The sequence below is a fragment of the Sapajus apella genome, unplaced genomic scaffold (assembly GCF_009761245.1).
Source record: "Sapajus apella isolate SASKATOON/1434 unplaced genomic scaffold, GSC_monkey_1.0 scaffold4, whole genome shotgun sequence".
NCBI lineage: Eukaryota > Metazoa > Chordata > Mammalia > Primates > Cebidae > Sapajus > Sapajus apella.
Window position 1 is genome coordinate 45,334,122 of NW_022436944.1, and position 24,595 is coordinate 45,358,716.

The 24,595-nt window shown below is 41.4% G+C and overlaps 1 protein-coding gene and 1 pseudogene across 1 annotated transcript in view; both read left to right on the forward strand.

Annotated features, from left to right (window-relative positions):
* The window catches only part of RARB (retinoic acid receptor beta), a 416,035-nt gene that overhangs the window by 95,197 nt on the left and 296,243 nt on the right, over positions 1-24,595 (forward strand). The window lies entirely within an intron of this gene.
* LOC116537627 overlaps positions 8,346-24,595 on the forward strand; it is a 51,589-nt pseudogene continuing 35,339 nt past the window's right edge.

Here is a 24,595-nt window from a genome sequence, read left to right on the forward strand (position 1 = left end):
ATCAGGCTTTCTTTTCGTATCTTTGAATTTAAACCCTCATGGCTATAGATTCATCTGTGTCCCTCAAAATTCCTGTGTTGAAGCCCTGACACCCATGTGACTGAATTGGAAAACGGACTTTAAGAAGGTGATTAAGGTTGAGTGAGGTCATAAGGCGGAAGCCTTATCTGATAGAACTCGTGCCCTTTTAAAAGAGATAGAGACACCAGAGCTTGCTTTCTCTCCCCGCCGTATGAGGAAACTGAGCAGGCAGCCCTCTGCAAGCCAGGAAAAGTGCCTCTCCAGAACCTGATCACGCTGGTCCCCGATTGCAGAATTCTAGCATTCTGAAGTACGGGAAATACCTTTCTATTGCTGAAGCCCCCAGGCTGTGCTATTTTGATGTGGCAGCCCAAGCAGACTAACACAATCACCAACTTGGAAACACTGAGCAACCACAAAGCTGCCTAAAATTCCATTTTTTTCCCCTTCCGAGATTCTGTGATTCTCACCCCTGCCCTGCAGCTCTTTAGGCCTAAATATGCAAGAAAAGTTCCCACAAATGATCTGATCCAATAGAGGCCTTAGCCAGCTACAGCAGATTGTGCCGTGTGTTCTATGGTGAGATACTCTGAGGACGGAAGACTAAGTTGACTTTGCTTCAGTGTATGCTAAGCACCTTCATTTTAACCAGACTTTATTTAGAGGGTATATCATTTTGCCAGTAGACAAGGCAAATGTGTCAGGAAATGATGGGAACATAGACAGTGGAAAGCCTTTACATGTTAAAGCAGTGAAGGCCTCTCCTACAAGCCCAATAGTGCCACCAGGTCCACTCTGGCCTTTGGCAACCCCTGTTTTCCACCTCATGTTACCACTGCCTATTTCTCCCTGCCTCCCTACCCCCACATGAAGTCTTGTTCTTGTCCGCCAGGGTGGAGTGCAATGTTGCAATCTCGGCTCCTTGCAACCTCCAGGTCCTGGGTTCAAGTGATTATCCTGCTGCCGCCTCCTGGGTAGCTGGGATTACAGGCGCCCACCACCAGGCCTGGCTAATTTTCGTATTTTTAGTCGAGTCGGGGTTTTACGGTGTTGGCCAGGCTAGTCTCGAACTCCTGACCTCAGGTGATCTGCCTGCCTCAGCCTCCCATAATGCTGGGATTACAGGCGTGAGCTGCCACATTCAACCACTGCTGCCTATTTCTTATCCAGATGTTCCGAAGTTTCTAGTTTTTAGTCTTTCCTGAGTTTAAACTGTTTTCCTAGCTCTGCTACTTCTTTGGTCTGTTTTTACCATCCCTTGTTCAGTGTCCTCTTGTTTTGAGAATAACTTTCTGGCTTGGGAGTGGTGGCTGGAGGCTGGAATCCTACAGAACCTCTCTTCCCCACACTTGAATGAGGTTATTTTTATTCTGCAGCAAATGTGACAAATACTTGTAGTGTATGGGTATTATTCTGAAATATAGTCATTTAAGTTACTCAAATTTGGGAGCTATCTGGAAGTTCATTTTATGTGACTAGAGGGCTATAATTTATAGTTACTCCAGTATTTGGTTTAAACATATAGTGAAAATCAGAACATTATACATAATAATGTCACAGAATTATAAGGACTCTTACTTTCCACTGTTCCTGGGTTGAGCTACTCAGGGATGACCATAGAAATCTAATATGGAAAATTGGTAAATGTGTATGTGTAATGCTGAAACTATATTAATTTGGATAATCTCTCAAGGTTTTTTCAAATGCTAGGAGAGTTATATATTTCTTAAATCATCAGTGGTTATATGTCAAATTTCTTGGAACAAAGAATAGTAGAGATTTTTACATAAAATTTTATGATCTTCCAAAAAAAAAAAAAAAAAAAAGTGCTTGAGGTCACAGTCTAACATGCATGACATCAACCTTCCTTTTTTAATCTTGTAACAAATCTCAGCAGTAGATTTCTGTCAACATTAGAGAGCATTTGGTGACTGTCATTGTTTTGGTTTTTTTTTTTTTTTTTTGGACCCAGTAGATCCACCCTCGAAGGGCTGGCTCATTCTTTGATGTAGGAGAAATGAATGTTATGTTGGACCTATTCAAGTGTGGCTAAATGTATATTGTATCTGTAATCTATTTTGTGTTCATAGCATTTCTGATTCATGGTCCACCAGAAAATAGAAAAAAAAAGTCAAGATACTATGTATTCTACAAAAGTGGATCTATGTTTTTCATATTACTTTCTCCAATGCAGATTTTAGATGTGTTATATTTTGACCCTGGTTCCCACCAGAGTTTAGCATTTGATACATTCCATGGTTCTGGAGAATTCAAGGAAGGGAAGAGTTAATTTCAGCCCCTCTTTTCCTCTGTTCTACTCACTCTGCCTTCTTCGTTGTACAGACATTCCTGGGAAGCTCCTACCTCAGGATCTTTGCACTGGTTGTTCCCTTAGTCTGAGATGCTCTTTACCCGTTGTTCATTTTCTCATTTCATTTTGGTCTCTCTCGAACATTCTCTGATTACAGAAACCTTGCCTGACAACTGTGACCTGCCAGGCCCTCTGCACTCCTTAGGATCTGTCTCTCCTCTTACCTGCTTTATTCTTCTTCCCCACTATTACTTGGTTTCAAAATATTTGTGCAATTCTGCATTGACAGCCTGTCAGACCACCCGGCACCACAATCTGTTAGAGCAGAGATTTATCCATTTGTATTTCCAGAAACTCAAATAGTACCTAGCCCATGATAGGCACTCAATAAAGATTTAAGGAATAAATAGATAAGGCATAAATATTCTCTTCCAGTAGTATATAAAGAATGTTGAATACCAAAAGTAATTATGACCTTATCTTTTACCCTCCAATAAACTATCCAACCAATGCAGCATGGTGTGGGAGAATACGATTTTTCAAGTATATGCCAAAATGCCTCAACTTTGGGCTGTTAAATAATAGCAAACAAATAATCATATTGCTGGCTCATTTTTAAAGTCCCATGAATAGTCATAGAAATGACTATTTGAATGAATCTCCTTAAGTATTCTGAAATGAAAGATCATGAGCAATAACCTAGTACTTATTATTCTTTAATGTACATGCCCCATAAAGCTCATCAGCAGATCATTCAGCACCATCCATCATTGAGAGGTGGGAATGTGTGGTGGTTGAGAACAAAAACTCTGGAGTCCAGTGGCCTGGGTTCAAATCCCACTTCCACTCACTAGCTGCATGGCCTTGGGGAAGTTACTTTAGCTTGTTTATGCTTCAGTTTCCTCAGCTGCTCAGTGTGGATACTAACAAGACTAGCTGCTGCTTCACAGAGTAGGTGTGAAGATCCAATAAGTTAATCCATGTGTACTGCTTTGCACAGTGCCTAGAAAATGTCTAGTCTTCAATCATGTTAGATAAAATGGCAGTAGTAATTATAAATGATACGAATATCAGCAATAATAATAAACTCACTTCACAGCTACTTTTAAGGGCCTTATGACTTTGCTGTTATATCCGAAAACATCTTTTTTTAACAAAATGTGTATATATTCATTTTATGCTAAAAATGTCATGTTTCAATGGCCAAATAATTTAAATAGATACGTATCTAAAGAAGACATTAAAATGGTCATTAAGCACATGAAAATATGTTCAGCATCAATAATAATTAGGGAAAGGCAAAATAGAGCCACAATGAGATACCACAGCTTACCACTTAGTATGGCTATTATTTAAGGGGAAAAAAGAAAATTATGTTGGCAACGATGTGGATAAATGGTAACCCTGTGTTTTTCTGGTGAGAACAGAAAATGCTGCACCTGCTATGAGAACAGTATAGCAGTTCTTCAAAATATTAAGCATGGAATCACATATCATTCATTAATTTCACTTATGGCTGTTAACGAAGGACTCAAACAGATATTTTTACGCTAATGTTCATAGCAATGTAATAGCCAAAAGTTGGAGTGACCGGAATTTCCACTGGTGCATGAACAGATAAGCCAAACATGGTCTGTACATACAACAGAAAATTATTTTGCTTTAAAAAAGAATGACATTTGGCTACATGCTACAATATGGTTGAACCTTAAGGACATTAAGTGAAATTAAGCCAGACACAAAAGGCAAATACTATGTAATTCCACTTATATGAGGTACCTAAAGTGGTCAAATTCATAGAGACCTGTACACCAAAAAATTGTCAAAATAATAAAAATATGCATATTTTATCACAATCAAAAAAATATAGTTTTTAAACCTATCACGTTTGAAGCAAATGGAATGTGTACATATTTGTTTAAATTCACCATAGACCTAAAAAAGGAGGTTTATATGCAGAACTTAATGAGGAAACAATAGGCCGTGTTATTCCAGCCTATCACTGACAATTAATACCTGAGTAATATTCACTATTTGTTCTCAAAACACACATATCACCTTATGATGTTCTCACAGCATCCCTTGAAGTGGTGCTATTTTTATCCCTCTAGTGCAGATGAGGAAAATAGATCTCAGAAAAATTAAGTGACATGGTGTTCAAGGTTGTAATAGGTTGGTGCAAAGGTAATTGCGTTTTTGCCATTAAAAGTAATGGCATTAAAAGTAATGGCAAAACCCGCAATTACTTTTGCCCCAGTGTAATATTATGGGTAAGTTTGGTGGCAGGACTTAAAGTCCCAGTCTTCAGGCATTTACACCTGTGTTCTGTCCTTGAAAACATACCACCCCTTGACCGGATCTTCTTTTACTTTATAAGTACGTCACTCATTCCAGGTTCTGGTGAAATACAAATGGTGTTCACTGGCATTAGGACTGGCAAAGAGAACATAAACCTCTAATTTTAGCATCAAAATGGGGTTGGTCAGAAGTATTACACCCACCAAGTATGATGGAATATGGCTTTAATTTTTGTCCCCTCAATTTTTATTAATGTAAATGAAGAAATACTGTCAAGTATTTAAGAAGGAGATAAAACTGCAAGATAGAGGTGGCAGCAGGCTTGCATTTGCATGGGCATGCTATGGGTTTTCATATGAATAATAGAGTGCTAACCAAAAATAACTATTGAAATGTCACATAGAATAAGCATACCAATGTCTCAAGAATTTCGTCTCAAATGCAATGCCTACACAAGGGTGTTTGTTTCTTGAGCTGAAAGAAGTGACCAGAAAGTTTAGTCACGTTCCTTGGCCAAAGTCATCTACGTGAGGAAGATTAGGAGCTCTCTGTGTTTCTGGGAGAATGAGTTGATATTGGCATACAGCTAACTTTCTTTTGGAAGAGTTTGCGTGGAAAGGTGGTCTTAGATGAAATTGTAGCTCCGTCTTTCCTGCAATATGACTCTTGTAAGCATCTGAGAGGAAGGTTATCAGATACTTAGTATTCCCAAAACTGGTTCGCATCAGAAGCTTTAATATTCCAAGGTAAGAATTTTCTTATTCAGTAATCTTGTTTATAAAAGAAAACCAAATACACTAAAACACTTCTTAAAAATCAATGCTATCTGTACCTTTATTGTCGAAAACCATTTTCTAGTAAGGTTTTTTTAAAACATCCAAACTTGCTGAATAAGCTAAAGACATGTATAGAGTGGGCAGGCAACAGCGTAGTTTAAAATTAAAATACTTCTCTTTGTCCTCTATAAATTCTTTGTCTCCTGCCTGGTTGGGAGAATTCTGAGAACTTCCTTGCATTGTCTGACACAGTGGTCAGCAACCCCATGTGGTTATGTAAGTTTAAAGATAAAGTAACTAAAATGAAATTTAAAATTTATTTTCTTTGTCATACTTGCAACATTTAGAGCAGTCAGCAGCCATGAGCTAGCGGTAACCATATTAGAAAGTATAGATATGAAACATTTCCGTCGATTGCAGAAAATTCTATGGGCAATGTTATAGACCTTTAAAAGCTGAATATGCTTCCTTTAAAAACTCGTTCGTCTCAGGTTGTGTACTGTGCCGGCCAGATGGCACTGATGTGAGGAAACCCACTTTTACACCAACAAAGCCATCAGGGCTGGCGGATATGCCATGATCTCCTCTGGACAAATAGTAAGGTGACTTGGAAACTCACCAGTGTCTGCCTGGCAAACAAAGCCTTCTGGTCGAGATCATATTACTGGTTTGATCTCCGCCTCCTCTATAAGGGAGGCCTCTGGAGGAACCCAGACACGGCAGTCATCTGAGGCAGATGATACCCTGCCTTTGAGAACTGGGTCTGTTCCCATATCATTCAGGTACCCTCTTGAGCATTAATGCTCAACTACATAGTAGAATCACCTGGATGGCTTTTAAAAATACAGTTTTCTGGGTCCTATCTCCATAAATTCTTTATTAATTGCTCTGGTATGTGGCCAGAGCGATTTCTTCAGATATTCTGAAGTGCAGCCAGGGTTGAGAACCACGGCCCTAAGGCCTGTTCTCAGAAGCTTAAGTAGTTTTATTGCAAGGCTTCTTTGTCCCTGGGTCAGCCCCGGGTGTCAGATCACTGAACAGGAGACTCTGGTTTGATTTCCAGCCCTCGTACTGACTGGTTGCATAATTTTGGATAAGTTAGTCCCACCTGAGCCTCAGTATCTTCCCCTGTTAAACTCCAGGGGTGCTCGTGACTCACCTCTAAGTTCTATCAGTTTATGAAATACCCATTCCTATTGAAGCCAATAGAACTGTTCATATCCAGCTGTGGAGAGAAGTCATTTTTTCTTTTGACATCCCAACTCATTCATTTGCATTTTACGTTTCCCATAAGCGGATGGGCTGCAAGCTCTTAGCCCTGAGCCTACCCAAATAACCCCAAGCTTGCTCAATGTATTGGGGAAACAGGATGACAAATTCTAAAGGCAGTTTCATACACTGTGTTTGGAATCCAGCAGAAATCTGGCCACTTTTATGTGGATCCACACTTTATATTAAGAGCAGAATCATCGCTGATATTTCCATATCCGACAAAGGACTCCAACTGGCCTCAGCTATTGTGCATGAGAAGCTCATGCTTTCTTTCACATCCCAAGTCTTGCGAGCTGCTCGCGTAATCATTCTGTTACTTACTTCAGAAACGTTCATAAGTAACCTTTAAAATCATCACCTAATGGGAACTAAGGTGAAAGTTATATTTATCATGACATTCTAATCCGGTTACGACTTGAGTTTCTTCTCTTTTGCCAAAGCAGCCTGGCTTTCTTAGTGGCTGCCTAATACATCTCTGAATGGACCCATACTTCATGGTGCTGTTAGAAGTGACATCTCCCTGCTCCGCTCGTCAGAGACAGTGATAGGATAGCACCTTTCAAGGTGACAGTGTTTGTGACAGCAGGCAGAAGGGAAAGTCTGCTCACTGGCAAAGATAAGGAATGCGATATCATTTGGTCTGCATGTTTCATCACGGAAACTGCTTATGGTTTCAAATTGCCCATGAATCAACCTGTAAGTGCCTTAGAATAGGAAAGCAGTTGCTGGCTGGCACTTGACTCCCCTATGACAAATATTTCACTTCCTCAGTGTCTGCCAGTCTTCTCTTATAACCGACCACCTAGCATCCAGGCATCCTGCTTTTAGCAAGCTCCCTTTCAGGTACCTCCAGGCTATGGCTGCAGGTCCCAAGCCTGGTGTTCAGACCTCATAACCCAACTTCTGTAGCTCCTACTGGCCTGCCACCCCTGCACTGTGCACCCTGTGTGCCCTAACTATTGCTGAAAGCAGCAACCTGACCCCATCCTGGGATGGTTCTCACTCTCAACTTTGCTTATGGCCTGTAAGTCCTTCTAGCACAGAGCTGCCTAGTAGATGTATTCTCCGAGACACATATGTAATTTAAAACCTTTTGGTCACCAAATTAAGAAGAAGTAAAAAGAAAGCAGTGAAATTAATTTCAACAATATGTTTCATTTATCCCAGCATATTTTAAATATTATTTAAATATAAAACTTGCATAAAAATTAGTAACTAGTGTACAATTTTGTTTTTCATACCAAGTCTTCAAAATCCAGTGTGTATTTATACTTAAAACACCTCTTGGCCGGGCACAGTGGCTCATGTCTGTAATCCCAGCACTTTGGGAGGCTGAGGTGGGTGGATCACGAGGTCTGGAGTTCGAGACCAACCTGGCCAACATGGTGAAACCCTGTCTCTACTAAAAAAAATTCAAAACTTAGCTGCGTGTGGTGGCGCACGCCTGTAATCCCAGCTACTCAGGAGGCTGAGGCAGGAGAATCACTTGAACCCAGGAGACAGAAGTTGCAGTGAGCCGAGATTATGCCACTGCACTCCAGCCTGGGTGACAAAGAGAGACTCTGACTCAAAGGAAAAAAAAAAAAAAAAACACCTCTCAACTTGGATGGGACATTTCAAGTGCTGGGCAGCTACATGTGACTAACGGCCATAGGCTACTGTACAGGATGGTGACCTTACAGTGCGTTCACAAGCACCTCACATGCCGATTGAGCCTGAAGACTCAGATTAGACGTCGCCTTTGTGAAACTGCCAGTTTATGCAGGGTGATCCGGAATGCCTCTCCTACGCAGGTGGGAAAACTAGTACAAATTTCTGGAGCCTGGCTCCCTGGAAAGGGAACCTAAGACACATCTCGTGTGTATTTGCTGTAACAATGCTGTGAAACAACCCTCAAATCTCAGTGGCTTATAATAACTTTTCTTGTAGGTCAGCTTGGCTCTGTAGGCCTCTGCTGGGATTAGTGGGAATCAGCCGGACCTGGCTTTCTTCCACATGCCCCCTTCGTCTGGGACTAGCAGCTGCCTCTTTACATAGCCTTCTCGTGATAGTGGCAGAAGGACAGGAGGGGAGAGGAAATATATAAGGCATCTTAGGGCTGAGGCTCAGGACTGGCAGATTGATATTTCTACCCATGTTCCTTTGGCCAAAGCAAGTTGCATCACCAAGCTCAACAGTGGTGGGGTGAGGAAATACCCTTGCCCACAGTGGAGGGGAAGAAATAGTGTGAGCCAGCAATCAGCTCATTATGCCATGTAAGAATACTTAGCTGATAAGCATTTACTTGCAAGCTCAAAAATACTGTTTTTTAAAAAATAAGATCTGAGGCTTTTCTTGGACTTGTGCTCTTAGGCGCTGCTCCGCTGTGCTGTCAGAGGTCACAGAAGTCTCAGTCATGGTGGTGACCACATCATACCTACAGATTCTCCGTGAGCACCTCTTAAGAACTCACGTCTGGCCTGGCACGGTGGCTCATCCCTTTAATCCCCACACTTTGAAAGGCCAAGGCAGAAGGATTGCTTGAACCCAGGAGTTCAAGATCAGCCTGGGTGCATGGCAAAACCTGTCTCTATAAAAGATACAAAAATTAGACAGGTATAGTAGCATGTGCCTGTAGTCCCAGCTACTCTGGAGGCTGAGGTGGGAGGATCACCTGAGCTTGGGATGTGGAAGCTGCAGTGAGCTGTAGGGCCACTGCACTCCAGCCTGCGTGACAGAGAAAGACCTTGTCTCAAAAAAAAAAAAAAAAAAAAAAAAAAAAAAACCAGAGATCTGTATTTTTAGCACCTGGTTTAATTCCTGGACCATTCAGAAGCTACCCCTTTATACAGTTGACCACAGGGAAAGTCTGATAATATGTACCACCTTAGAACTGTTCATATTTAAGAACTATCTGTCCTATAGCCAAGAAGCCCAATGCCAGGTTCAGTGATGGGCACATCATTACCCTTAATAAATATTTGTGCAATTGAAGGAAATTATCTTAGAATCATCAGCAAGGTAAGAGCCACATACAGGGTTTCACGTGAGGCTAGGACATCCCTAGGTCACTTAACCTCTCTGAGGCTCAGCTTCGCCTTCTGTAAAATGAGGTTTATAATGTGATGTTTACATCATAGGGGTAGTGTAAGGATTAAATGAGGTAATTCATGTAAAAGTCTTAGAATATCTGTGCATCATAAAAAATACTTGTTACTTGTCTTTTTGATAATAGTTATTCTGACTGGGGTAATGTGGTATCTCATTGTGGTTTCCCTGATGATTGGTGGTGATCTTGAGCATTTCATCATATTTTTGGCGATTTGTGTGTTTTCTTTTCAGAAATGTCTGCACAGGTCTTTGACCCATTATATATGCTAACTACCCTGATTTAATCATTATACAAAGTATACCTGTGTTCAAGCGTCACACGATACTCCATAAATATATACAATTGTTATGTGTTCATTACAAACAAAATATTCAATAAACACAATTTGTAGAATAGCAACATAGGAAACCAAAATGAAGCAAAATATAATGGAAAGAATTTCATATCATATTTCATTTTCTCTCTCAGTAACTAGGGAACTAATCAAAGAAATTTGCAGACCATCAACTGTGAATTGTAAGAGTTTTGAAAGAAAGAAAAGATATTAAAAGACATTATGCCTCGAAAGAGTGATTATAGACATAATAGGCTGAACACTTAGCATAAAAAAGGCCTAAAGAAAAGAAAAGCCAGCATCAATTCCATTTGCAAACACCCGGAAAAGAGCACAGTCCATGGTAGTAAATCCAATGGCTGTGTGAAGACCAAGTTTTGCCAAACCAACCTCTTCTTATGACTGGTTGACAGGTCTGGAGATGGGAAGCACTAGACTAACACAGAGTATATTGGCAGTAGTCTGTATAACAGACAGCTCATAAAGTTTAAACTTAAATTCTAGTTGTAGGACTGGTCATCTTGTCTCATTGGGAAGAGTCTAGACAGGAAAGGAAAAATGTAAAAATAGTGAATGCATAGATGAATGGGTACTTTGGATGATTAAAAGAAATAGGAAAGAAGAAATGTATCTCTTCGAGGTTAATAATAACAACAGCAAAGCCTATATCCACGTATTACTGGGAAAGTTAGCTAACTGCTTACCCAAGGAGCAGGGAAGCTCAAAGCTTCAAGGCACAACTTAAAATGTTGCTGATAAAGGATAACTCTAGCTAGGTGTCAAATAAGTGGTAGGTTGCGCTGTGGAGGCCAATGTAGGTGGAGGGCGGCTAGGCCAACAAAAGCCAGTTAAGCCACTTAGCAGAGCAGCCTGGGATGTGGAGGCCAGGACTTTCTCATCACCCAAAAGTCATCCTCATCCACTCTGAGAGCTCCAGTGAGTCACTGTTACCACAAACTGCTTGCTGGCAGAAGTGGAAAGACAAGTGAAATCTCCTATGGATCATAAACAAAAAGAGTTTTTATCTAGATCCCAAAGTAGTGCTTCTCGGAGAACAGTTGGCAAATCGAGTTGTCCTCAGAAGACACTCATGGGCCTAGAGTAAAAGGAGCAAAATAAGGCTAAGACGCAAATTGTTTTTCATAAAGTTAACTTACGCAGTGTTATAGTTGTGTGTCCTACCTATATTTGGTGCGATTCTATTGTCTTAAAATGTGTAGATTGGATAATAGATGGTAATTAGAGTTTGGTTTACTTTCTGCTTTGCAAAGTAGAAGTTGGTCATTCTGTGTGGGTCCCTCTGCTTTTTTAATGTAAATTTTTATTGAAGTATAGCACACCAGTGCACTGCTTTAATTTTTACAAAGTGAACACACAAGTAACCTGAACCTTAGTTCAAGAAACACAACATGTCTTTGTACCTCAGACGACCATATAACTCTCCCACAAACATGACAACTCCCAACTTCTGACAGGCAGCTTTTCTGCTTACATAAGTGATGTCACACAATATTTTCCCTCTTGTGTCTTCTTTCATTCGATATAATGTTTGAGACTCGTCCTTTCATGCCGGTAGTTGTGGTGGCTTTTCTCATGGCTACGCTCAGTTCATTTGTATTTTTTTATCCTACTGAGGATGAAGATTTGAGACTTTTCCACTTCAGGGCCATTATGAGCAGTGCAGCTACAGATTATCTTGCGCATTTTGGCGTGGTGTGGGGGGCTGGCGGTACATGTGTACATCTTCTGTGGCTTGCCTCTAAGTATCTGTTACCAGGGCTGGGAAACGAATGAATGAATCTCACTGTTTTCCTTGTGAAGATTAAATGAAATAATGTATGTGAAAGTTTTGTGAACTTTATGATGCAAAGATGAGGGTTGCCTCTTGGAAGACGCTCTTCTGTTTTGCTGTCTACCTATCAGACAGTCCAACAGCATTCTTGAAATAAATATTCCCTAACCACTCTCAGGTCTTCCAAATCCTTATGGAACATAGGGTCTTTAACAGTGGTTCTTCACTCTAGGTCAAGGTACGTAGGTACAACAGTGTCTCTACACAGGGGCACTGCCAAATATCTATGGATGCGTAATTTTTATTTCTGCTATAGCTAAGAATCCACTAGCTATATCCATGGAGGGATGGATTCTTAGCTTTCATAGATACTCTGAACAGGTCATCTAAGTGGCTAGGAGCCCAGACACAGCTTTTTGAAAGTTTGCTGTCTCTTTCTGGTTACTATCAGCCCATTTACAAGGCCAATTTGCGTATTTATCATATTATGTGAGAATTTGGCCCTGTGAGCATGTCAAAGAACATAGTTGGGGCAGCACATTCTACTCAGTAATACTACTACAGGATAACACATGGGAGCTAAGAATGCTTTTGTAGATTTGGGGAGCTATTGAGGTAGGTGGCTGTGGTTTCATTGTAATGATTCTCAAGTTACTTGCTGTTTAGTTTCTTTAGTCCCTGTAAGTACAACATCAGCACATTTAGTGTTTAAACCATAAGACTGTGCAGCAGTGGGGATTTACACTCAGAGCCAGCTATTGTGTGTTACTTTTCACGTGGTGATCATAGCAGCACCGTACACTCATGCAGCACCAATCAATTTATGATTTTTATAACCCATCCACACCATTCCTCCACCCTTCTACCCTCTCAGAATCCCCGGAAATAGTGCAGACGTTGGAATGTTCACAGCATCACAATGCCAAAGGTTACTCGTCTTGTCCAGGCATGTGTTACAGTAAAATTAACGCTAAAACTTGGACCTTCTGCTTTCCAACTTCTGCTCACCACACAGCTTCTTGGGTGCTTGGCCACCTCCCATACTGTATCATAAATGTCCTGAGAACATTGGGTACCTCTTGCCCTGTGTTCTGTTTCCTCTCGCACCCACTGCTGCATCTTAGGCATAATGGGTACTTAATGTAGGTGGGATAATCCTGTTTCTTTATCAGCTATTTGCAATTTATTAGGTTGCCTTAGGAGTTCAGATGCTTCTGGAGAAAGAAAGGGACTCTTGACTGAGAAAAGTTCCTAAGGGATCTTTTGATTGTATAAAAATGGATTCCAAAGCAAAGCTAGGGAAGAGAGTTATTACTCATCTATTTTTCTTTTAAAGTTAAGTGTTTTTCTCTGGCAGCTTGGGAGAAAGGTTGGGGCCAAAAGGGAGAAATGGTAAAGCAAGTTAGAGTAGTGGTGAGAAACACGGTGGCCAGGCAGAATCAATGAAGAATGAGAAGGTCCTCTGCGAGGACAGTTGAGTACTAGTGACATCTTATATTAGCATTTAGGCATTTCCTCCTGTGCTCTGTGTTGTAATATCACTGTGAGTAATTTTGTCTCAAACTTTGGTAATATTATATTATACATCCTGTGTCAGTGGTACTTTAGGAAAGAGGGGTTAAGTCAGTCTTTGGTCTAAAGGGAGAGGTCAAGTGCCTCAGGAGGCAAGACAGGAAGAGAGGACTCAGAGGTGGAGTTGTGGGAAAGGGAAGATTTCTTCTCACACATTGCGGATTTGTGACTGAGGCCCCTGTAACAAAAGACAGATTAGCTAGAGAAAAGCATACAAACTCATTGAATGTAAGTTTCATGTGACACAGCCTTCGTAAGGAATTGGAGACCCAAAGAAACAGGTACATTTGTGTAATGTTGTGCTTAGGTCTGATGAAGAGTAGGCAGTCATGGAGAAATGTGATTGGAGGGCAAGAGGGTATAATCTAATGCCAATAAACTGGGGGGAGCTTAGCAAGGCCTGTTGGTTCAGAGCGTTTTCTCAGACCCTGTGTCTCCAGAAATAAGAATATTCCTTTCCACTGAGTATAGGCAGGGCACCTCTCAAATGCTGGTTTTTTGTCCTGCTTCAGGGAAGAAGGATGAGAACATAAGAGTGACTTACCTGCTTCTGCTCTTTCCTCAAATGCCAAGGTGCCATATTTTGGGGCAGCATGTCCTTGAACCCTGTTGGAGTGAAGAGTTGGAGTGCTGATTGAAGTAACCTGGACAATGAACCTCCTTAGGAATGCTCAGAAATGTTGGAAAGGTCACTAGACTTTTTGCAGAACACGTGGTATTGGGTGTCTGAATCATGCTAGTTGGATATTGCAGAGAACAGTGCCTCCCACCCACCCTTACAAAGATGAAGGCTTGAGAGACACAGATGGTACATCAATCTTCATTGAGTTCTTCAAGTTAGGATCCAGGTCCCTCAGTCTTTGAAAAGTTCATGGAGTTTTGTTTTTGTATTTGTTCATCTTCCATTGTATTCTTGCAATTATTCCATATTCTACTGAAATATGACTTGATTTGCCATTTTTTGCTTGATTGCTTAACCAAAGACGTGCAAAGTCAGAATTCCAGTAGCATGGGGCCGTTTTGTACTCTACCCCTTCATCTCAGAGTGGGTCATGCGAGGGGTGTGTCTGTGGGTTTAAGGACAGAAACGAGCTGGGTCGCAAAAAGGAAGATCACTTACCCGCTTAAGAACAAACTTATTTATTCTTAAGCAGATACTTTTTTCAAAGTCAGCAAAAGCCAGAGCATTGTGCCTATGAAACTGCATTTGCATTTACAGTACAAATAAGAAAAATGAATCCTCACTAGAGATAATGCTCTTAAAGAGATTATAAATCCACTCTCTTGACTGGAGTGCTGGGCAGTATTTTGATTGATAGATGAGGATGTGTGTTGCACTTCAAAGTTAAGGCGAGCAAGAAATTTGGGAATGGAGCCAGTGGGGACATTCTACCCTGGGAACAATTTAGTCACAGGGACATCTCGTCTATTGAAACTGCCTGTACCTTGCTAACTTTGTAGACGTTTATTCCACAATGAAGTCTGGCTTGTGATGGGTTAATAATTAGATACTCCTTGTGTATAGTTCAAGTGAAGGCCACTAGCTATGACTTCACTTTGGCTGGGGTTTCCCTGTAATCCATTTAGCAAATTAAAGAGATTACTTTGATTGGTGCCATTATCTCCTATTCTCTTGCGGGTGAACCACTTAACCTGTGCTTAATTGAAAGAGATAGAGAGGGTACAGTAACAAATACAATCAAAAGGAAGGGGCAATAGGATCTGTAGCCCAAACAAATGATCAGCGCTTGGCTAACAATAGCAGATTAGAGGTGAGATCAATTAATTAGAAGCTATTGTAGGCGTTGGGTGGTTGCCAGGGTTTCTAGTAGCCTAAGCCATCATGCCAGCTCTGTTTAGGAGGATTTTAATGACTGGGAGTTGATGTGGTTATTTCAATAATTACTTACTTTTATAATTACTTCATTAGAATACTAAATGTATTAGTTCAGCCAGGAAGGCCTTTATCCCCCCACATATCCAGCCATATTGGAAGCTGCATCTGCCTACGGAGATATCTCCTGTTTGGAAGAGGCAGTGGTTGGGAACTAGCTGTGCTCACATTGTGTTACTGATCATATATTTAAGTGCCTGCTCTGCAAGGCCCTGGGCTAGGTGTTCAGTTTACAGAGATTAATGAGGCACTGTCTTTGGAGTGGGTGCAAACACAAGTGCATAATTTCAATGCAATTAGATAAGGGCAAGTGTAAAATTATACCAAGGCCATACATCAGCCCTAGTTTAGTAGAGGAAAGAGAGAACATTCTAGGTGTTTCATGTAGGAAGAGATTTAATATAAGGAATTAGGTACCAGATTTGGCCCTCTATTACCTGATTGACTTTATTTATTTATTTATTTATTTGAGATGAAGCCTTGCTCTTTTCACCAGGCTGGAGTGCCATGGTGGGATCTTGGCTCACTGCAACCTCCGTCTCGCGGATTCAAGCAATTTACCTGCCGCAGCTTCCTGAGAAGCTGGGACTACAGGCGTGCGCCACCACACCTGGCTAATTTTTTTGTATCTTTGTAAAGACGGGGTTTCACATGGCCAGGATGGTTTCCATCTCCTGACCTCATGATCCGCCCGCCTCGGCCTCCCAAAGTGCTGGGATTACAGGCAGGAGCCACCACGCCCGGCTGATTGACTTTATTTTCTACCACCTCCTCCCTCCCTTGCCTTGCTTCAACCTCACTGGATGGCTTCCTCTTCTTCAAATTCCCCAGTCACACTCCCAGTGAGGGGCCTTTGCACTGACCATTTCCTCTGTCTGCAATAATCTTCCCTCAGATGCCACATGGCTGACTCTTGAATATTTAATCAGTCTTCAAATGTCACCTTCTCAGTAAGCTTTGCCTCTACTACCCTATTTAAAATTTTACCCATTCTCACTTCCAGCACTTTTGATGCTCCGTATGCTGCTTTACTTTTTCTACTTTTCACAGCACTTAATTTTTAAGACGCGATATACTTAATATGTATATCACTTATTCCCACACATAGTAGAAGGTAAGCTCCATAGGCAGGATTTGGTGTCTCTGGTTCACTGATAAGTCCTAGATTAGTCCCAGGAATATAGATGGTACTTGACATATATTTGCTGAGTGGATCAGGTGCTTACAGCATCGCCAGAAGAGCTGGCAGAGAGGAAGCCAGGGCACTGCCACTGGGCTTATGAGTTCCAGGTCACACCACCGTAGCTGTGATCCATCGTTTAGAAACTGTTGCTGATGTGCTTATCAGTGCAGCACTGGGACTGCTCACCACAACCACCATCCACATCTTTGGAAGCTTCCTTGTAAGCCTTGGATACCACGGAAGATGGCTTCTGCTTCACTTCCACCTTCCAAATCTCAAGACAGCCTGGTAAATGTAGTGTTTATATTTTCAACTTCTCCAAATAGGTCAAATGAAAGCTGCGGAAACCAACCCAACTCTTTGCCCCTGGACATTATAAGAACATGGAGGAGCGACACTGTCTCTTCCCTTTCCAGATGAGCAACTTGCCACTCAGGGTGATTACATAACTGGTTGTAGGTCTCACAAGTAAATCACTAAATCACATTTACCCATCTGCGTCTCTCGATGCCAAAGTCCTCGTTTTACCTCAGATCATCCCTTTTGGCTGCTCACAGGATAGTATTAATAAGGCCAAAATCAAAAGTTTAAGTACTTGGGAAGCTTTATCCTCGCTTAGAATGATGGCAATGACCTCTCACTTTTCCCAGCCTTAACCAGATAAAAGACCAGAGCTGGGCTTATGGAAACCAGTCAGGGCTCTGAGAATAGCAACTCAACCTGTGGGCCCCCTCAATGGCAGGCCATTTTTGCTATCATACCCAGTCCACTTAGGTGGCAGAACATTAAATGACTTCCCTCTCTATTTTGGGCCTGACCCCAAGTGGAAATTCTTCAGTTCCTCTGTATCTCAACACCAGTGGCACATCAATCTGACAGGAGGCCACATAATTGCTGAAATGAAAACATAATGCCTGACACCTTAGAGGTGGCTCATTGGGGTCTATGAATATTTATTTAATGGAAATGGAGTAAGTATGACCTTGCTGGGTCAGACTGACTGTTTCTCTCCCTGACACACCTTGAGAAGAAACAGAAAATTTTAAGCTGCAGATCAATAAGGTCATCTGTGGAGCTGCTATACTAAGCTGGATTATTCTATCAACAGGAACAGCCACAAGCCCTTCTACGGGGTCAGTTTGTGAATGGCGTTCAGTAAGGGCCGAGACAGGATTAGACACATGCCACTAAGCAACTCTACTTTTGGGCATTTGGATGAGTGGGGCAGGCAGCCTTCTCTGAGAGTTCTCAGTGATCCCCGCTTCCTTTTTACTCCCTTGAATAATCTCTTCCCCTTGTGCCCATGGACTGGACCTAGTGACTTTCTCCTAACATACAGCATACGGCAAAAGGGATGTTAGGTCACTTCTAAGCGTAGTTTATAAAAGACTTTGACTTCTCTCTTGCTGGCAATCTCTCTCCCTCCCTCCCTCCCTCCCTCCCTCCCTTCTCATTTTGCTGCTTTGATGAAGTAAACCTCCCTGCTGGAAAATCCCACGTGGAAACAGAGTGGTCTTTGCCCAACACCTGTGAAGGAACCTAAGACCCTCTGTCTAATAGCTCATGAGGAACTGAATCCTGCAAAGAAACAGCATGGACTTGAAAGCGGACCTTCCCCAATCAGGCCTTTAGATAAATAAACCTAATCAATACCTGACTACAGCCTGTAAGAGAACCTGAAGGAAAGGGTCCAGTTAAACTGAGCCCAGATTCCTGACCTAAAGAAACTGAAATAATAAATGCTGTTGTTTGAAGCCACTCAGCTTTGAGTAATAAAAATATTAGAGTAATGTTTTCATTTGAGTAATAGTACTCAAGTAATATAAAAATCCTCAAATATTTTTATGATTCAAAGCTGACTGGCTTCAAACAACAGCATTTAGCAATAGCTAACTAATATAGTGAGGGAAGCAGCATTCTGAAATGCAGGTTGTCAGCACCTCATAAATCCCTGTCAGGTGAAAGGTAGGGAAAGTTCTCAAGATAAAACCATTTGGATGTGCACTCAGGATTACAAGCCAGAACCTTGACTCATATTTGATAACAATTGCAGTTGGCCTTTTAACAATACGGCCAACTTACATTGGCCGTATTTGAACTGTGCAGGTCCACTTACATGTGAATTTTATCAACCAAACCAAACCAAAAGCACAGTATTCGTGGGATGCCAAAGCTGGGTACACAGAAGGCTAACTTTTTGTATCTGTGGGTTCCACAGGGCTGGCTTCAGTCTTGAGTATGCAGAGATTTTGAAATATGTGAGAGTCCTGGAACCAACACCAAGGGATGACTGTGCATTCAGCAAAGGTCCTGAGAGCAGCTCTGTGAGATAGATGTCCTGGTGCTCATTCATTCATGTGTTTATTCATCTCTTCACTCATTGATTCCCTCTCTTACTCACCTTTTCCTCTCCAGGTACTGCATTAGATACATAGAGCCCTCATGGGGCTTCCAGTTTAATAGCTGAGAGCATCATTACCTCAGTGATCACAACAGTGAATATATAATTAAAACCTGAGATGAGTTTTTTGCAGTGAGGAAATCCTCCTAACAAAGGAGTCTGACCCATATTGAGGTAGAGTGAGAGAAAGCTCCACTGAGAAAATGATGTGATGAGTTCTGAAGAATGAATTAACTAAGTGAATTGGAAAAGAAAAGGTTTTCCAGTCAACAGTAGTGTATACAAAGGCCCTTTGTTGGGAAGGCCCATTGTTTGATGCTCTAGGAAGAAAGGAGAGAAAGGGAGGGGGAGGGGGAGGAGGAGGGGGAGGGAGAGGGGGGAGGGGGGGGGGGGAGGGGGAGAGAGGGAAAACGGACATGTGCATTTGGGGCAGGCTGTGCAGAGGTTTGTCGAGCTTTCTACAAACCCCTGCATGAGGGGGTTTGACAATAGGAAGCCATTTAAGGGGGCAATTGGTAGTGACATCATTTCAGAAAGGTCACTTAGGCTGCAGTGTGGAGAACCAGTTGGAGTTGAACTTGAATTGATCCTGGGAGACCAATTAAGATGCTCTTGGAATAACCCAAGTGAGAGGGGAGCATGCCTTATACTACTAAGGTATGGCTGAGGGTTGGAGAGAGGGAAGCATTTGAGAAATTCATCAGGTGAAATAGAGTGGGTGATGAATTGGAGGAAATGCAGAGGAAGAGGTGTGACTATGCCCATTTTACCCATGAGGGGGCTCTTAGAGAAAATGACAACTTGTCCAAAGTAGAGGGCAGAGCCAAAGCAAGAAGAAAGATGATGAATAATATGTTCTATTTTAGACAATGGAACATGCTACTTCTTTCTCTTTCTCTGTCTCCACCTGGTTGAGGTAACTACCAGTATACACATACAGACATATCTACATATGCTCAGTAACAAAGGTGTGTGAAGACACACAACTGAAAAAATTTTTAAACCCCATCACGTTTTCTGCCTCCCTATTCTTATTTTCCTTAACCCCTTTGTGTCAATCACAGGCCATTATCTAGCCACCCACACCTATTCATTTAATTGTTAGTCTTGATCCTCCTCTTACAACCTCTCTTGAATGTATTCTCTTCCTTCCCTTTCTACTATAATCCCTCTAGCCCACGGAGAAGCCTTCTGATGTTTCTCCTCCTCTCCGCCCTTTCTTCTCCATTGTGTTGTATACAACATTGTTGAATGGATTTTCTTCCTCATAATTCACTCTGTTCAAAAATTTCAATTGCTTCTCACTACCTAAGATCTCACCTCCTTACTCCTTCGTTCAGGCCCTTTGGATTGAACTCCAAAATTGTCTTTGTAATTTTTCCCCCAAACTGATTTAATCTTTATTTATTCTTATCTGGCCATTTGAACGTTTTAATAGTACTTTGAGAGTTGACAAAGTTAAGTGTAACATTTACAACAACCTCGCAAGGTTGATATTTTTATTTTGATGTTTCGCAGAGGAATAGATGGAGGATCAAGGAGACTAAGTCCACAGTAGAGTACTATCAGTCTCAACTGTTTAAATAAACCTATACTTCTACTTCATGATAGCTACGTTACAAGAAAGTTGATGTATCATGGCCACAAATGAAAAACTCCCAGTCATTCATGATGCGCCCTTTCTTTAAGGGGTCATCAGAGTGATAAAGATACAAAAATGAAGGCTTTCTCCTGCCTGTCATTACAAACAATGGAAGAGGCAGTTTGTTACTGTGTGACTCGGTTTTGTCATGTATACACCACATAAACTAATTCACATTCTACTAGTGGTACAGGTTTTATATCTTGGGGATGAATGCATAACATCTTGAACAAAGTTAACAACCTATGGTGCTTGTCTGTAAACTCTGGTGCCACTCCCTTTCCAGCTGACACTACTGCACTTACCCTTCTGTTTCCATCCAAAATTCATTTCTGATGTGGTTTTTCCCTTACACTCTGTATTCCAGACCACATTTCATCCTATGTTTCCACGTAAAAGGGAGAGAAAGAAGCTAAATTTTTGGAATAAGCAATTTCTCTACAGGGAGTCCCAAGGCTGCACTCACATCAAAACTAAATAACCTCTCATTCTAAGGGATGTTGGTCCCTCAGGCCAGAGCTTAGGTCATTAGGAGGGCAGGAGGGGGAAGCATGGATAGTAACTGCTTCCATCCATCCTCTCCTGGTCCACACGCAGATACACACTCTCAGCTTCCCTTAACATTGGGCCAAGCAGGCTTCTCCAGCTTCAAGAGTCACCTCACAAATTCTGACTTTTTTTGTATGGGTTTCAAAGAATTTAAGGATCTTCCCCTTTGTCAACTGATGAAATGCATGGAAAACCCTTTGTCAACTGGAAAGTGGCCTAATCAAATATAAGGTCTTACGTATTGCATATTTTCCAATATTCTGTTTTTATAAAACTATATCCAGGAAGAATGCAAATAGACATCTTGAGAAATGACTGCAACTTGTGATATACATTTCTCTTCTGCTTGTCAGCCATATTCACTTAGAGCTTGCTAACAGTACATGGACTGTGATCTTAAACATTCAGACATTCTATGTAAGATCACAAACTTAATTCAATGTGCATTATAAAGGGGAGAAGGGAAAACACTTTTATTAAATTTTCCACAGAGCCGGTAGATTTTTAAAAATAAAGTATATATTAATAGAAATTAAATATTTGGCATGTTCATATAATTTAAAATATCAAGTTTAGTGTTAAAAGTAAGTACCAAATATAGCGGGATGTCGTCAAAGAAGTTTAAGTCGCAAATACTATCAAGAAGCTATAGGGAATTGTCCAGAGTAGGTTAAAGGCAATACCTCATTTAGCAGGAAATTGTGTTTGCACTGTAGCCCTAGCTTGGAGGGGAAGGAGGAAAATGTCTCAGACGTTCTGGATATTAAAAATAAAAACAGCAGAAAAAGAAATTATCTAGTGAAACTTTGGAACTGAGTTCAAAAGCAGACCATAAAGCTGTTAATCGCTGCTTCTCTCCCTAGTCACGCTAAGCTGTAGTGAGAATTACTGTGAGGTTTTTGCAGCTAATTGAAGCTAAGGGGGACACAGTCAATGTGCTGTTTTCTTTGGTGCAAACCATTCTTGGTGTTTTTCCTGCCACTTGAAATCAAATCCCAGCTGCATTCATTTAAATAACCCATGAGCCCAGGACACTATTTGGGCCAATTTGCATGTGTGAGTGATTCTACCCCAGGTGGTATCCATTTGGTGAATGATTACCTGGCCACAGACTGGCTTTCACCACTGGAGAGAGGCTTCAGTTCCTGACCATCCATCGTACTCCCTGTAGCGGAAACAGTAACAGAAGACTGCCAAGCAGAACTGTCTCAGAGCTGTCTCTTTCTAAGAGAAATCATCTTTTGGAACTTTCCTCTTTTTTTTTACTTTCTCCCCTAAAGATTGAAATTTCTGCTTTGAATTGTCCCTGTAGAAATTTGAGACAGAATTTCATTCTACTTGTTCTCTTCTTCTTAGCCCTCCCTTTTATGCCAGTTTCAACCAACAACTATTTCCAAGAGGCAGAGTACCTCTGTTTCCCAGCCCTCATACTTCACCTATATTTGGAGCCCTTAATTTCTGGAACAGTGCTCCCATGAACCAATGATGATAACTCATTTATACTAGTCCACCCTTGAGGCAATGCTCCATCATGTCAGAGGGCATGAAGTTGCCTGGACCAGCAGAGAAGCCCTTTCAGCTGTTTCATGTAGTGGGTGAGAGCTCAGATGTTAGAGCCGTCAATTTCAAATATCAGCTGCACTCATTGTAGGCTGTGGTACCCTGGTCAGTTTCCTTAGTGTGTCTTACCCTGCTTTTTTTTTTTTTTTTTTTTCATTCCTCAAAAATGGTAAGACCTCCCTCACAGGAATGCTGTGAGGTTGAAATGAGATCTGTGTGTAAAGCATTGAGTACAATGGTGGACACTTGGCAAATGCTCAGTGAAGCTGACTTTATTAACAAGGGGCTATCCAAGAGACGGAGTATCCATTTTTCCTGTTACCATCAGTCACCTCTCAACCACAAAGAGTTCCTTTCCAAAAGGCCAGGTCTGTCCACAGATGTCTTTATTGTGTTCTTGTATATGTTGTCTGACAAAACCAAGCTGCAGGGAGGTTTGACTCAACAAAATGGCATGCCATCATTTATTAAACGTTGGCAGAAGAGGATTCTCTTCTCCATAATTCACATCCACTTGAAATAATTTCACTTGACTTCATTAAGCTTGAAGAATTGCACTTTTCCTTCACCCCTTTCTTCCCCGTAGTTACTTAGCCTTTACAACTCAAAAGATAATTGCTCTATTAACAAATGTTTATAGCATAATAAAGGAGTGGGAAGAAGGCAAAGCATTTTTTTTTTCTATCTGGGCTATTCCCTTTGGTTTCTTGGAAGTACTGGAGAGCAATGGAATAAGTCATAAATAATTTTTGGAAATCAACCAAAGGAATCATTTTCCAGCCACTAGTAAACAGTTCTTAACTAGAGACCCTAAGACCTTGTGGGGAATGAGGCTACCAGGAATTCCTAGTGGCCAAAAGGATGTCACCACAACTCTGAGCTGGAAAGAAATCCTGGCTTTACTGGAAATCAGGAAAAGACTCTGGCAGGTACTGGTAAGGCCTGTGGAAATCCCCTTCTTGGTCCTGGGGTTGGGGGTTTGAGAACCTTCTGGAGAATGCTCCCCTTTTCTTTAGGCTAATGAAGCAATGGGCTATACTGAAATCTCTTTTAACTGTGTGTTACAGACTGTAATGTCACCCTTGCCCCAAATTTATATGTTGAAAACCTATCTCCCGGGACTTATGAATGTGACGATATACGGAATTAGATTTTTAAAGAAGTAATCTAGCTAAATGAAGTCATTGATGAAATGTGACTAGCATCCTTATGAGAAGATGAGATTAGGACACAGGCATACACTGGGGAAAGACCATGTAAAGACACTCAAAGAACTGACACTTCATGCCCCAGAGAGAGGCCTCAGAGGAAGCAACACTACCACCACCTGGATTTCACACTTCCAGCCTCTAGAACCATGAGAAAATGCATTTCTGTCGTTTAAGCCACCCAGCCTGTGGCATTTTGTTACAGTAGCCCTAGCAAACTAACCCACTGTGTGTAGGGCCACAGGAAGGACACCCTCATGACCAGGGAAGAGGATTCCTTCATAGTCCCTTTAAAACTTTCAGAAGGCTTTACAAGGAGTGCCCCTCATACTGGGAGACTCCAAGTGGGTGCAGGTAAAAAGGTCCAGGAGTCAGAAGTGATCCTGCTGATGGAATTCACCTCCTTACAGCGACTTTGCTCTATTGTTGACAACTGGAATCTTGAGCTGTCTTTCCTCTCTCTGTATATATAAGGGCCATTGACACAGAGGGATGCACTTAGCATTCTGCTCAGTTCCTGGCTTTTTCCTCTCTCTCTCCTCTCCCCTTGCTTGCCCCAGAACATAAACTTTGATTTGTCTCTGACCCAGCAATAATGTTTTCCTTGTGAATTATATGTGAAATTATATTATCACCAGTGTTCAAGCTCTCTCCTCACCTCTCTGACCTTGAAGTTTTCTCTTGCTCATAT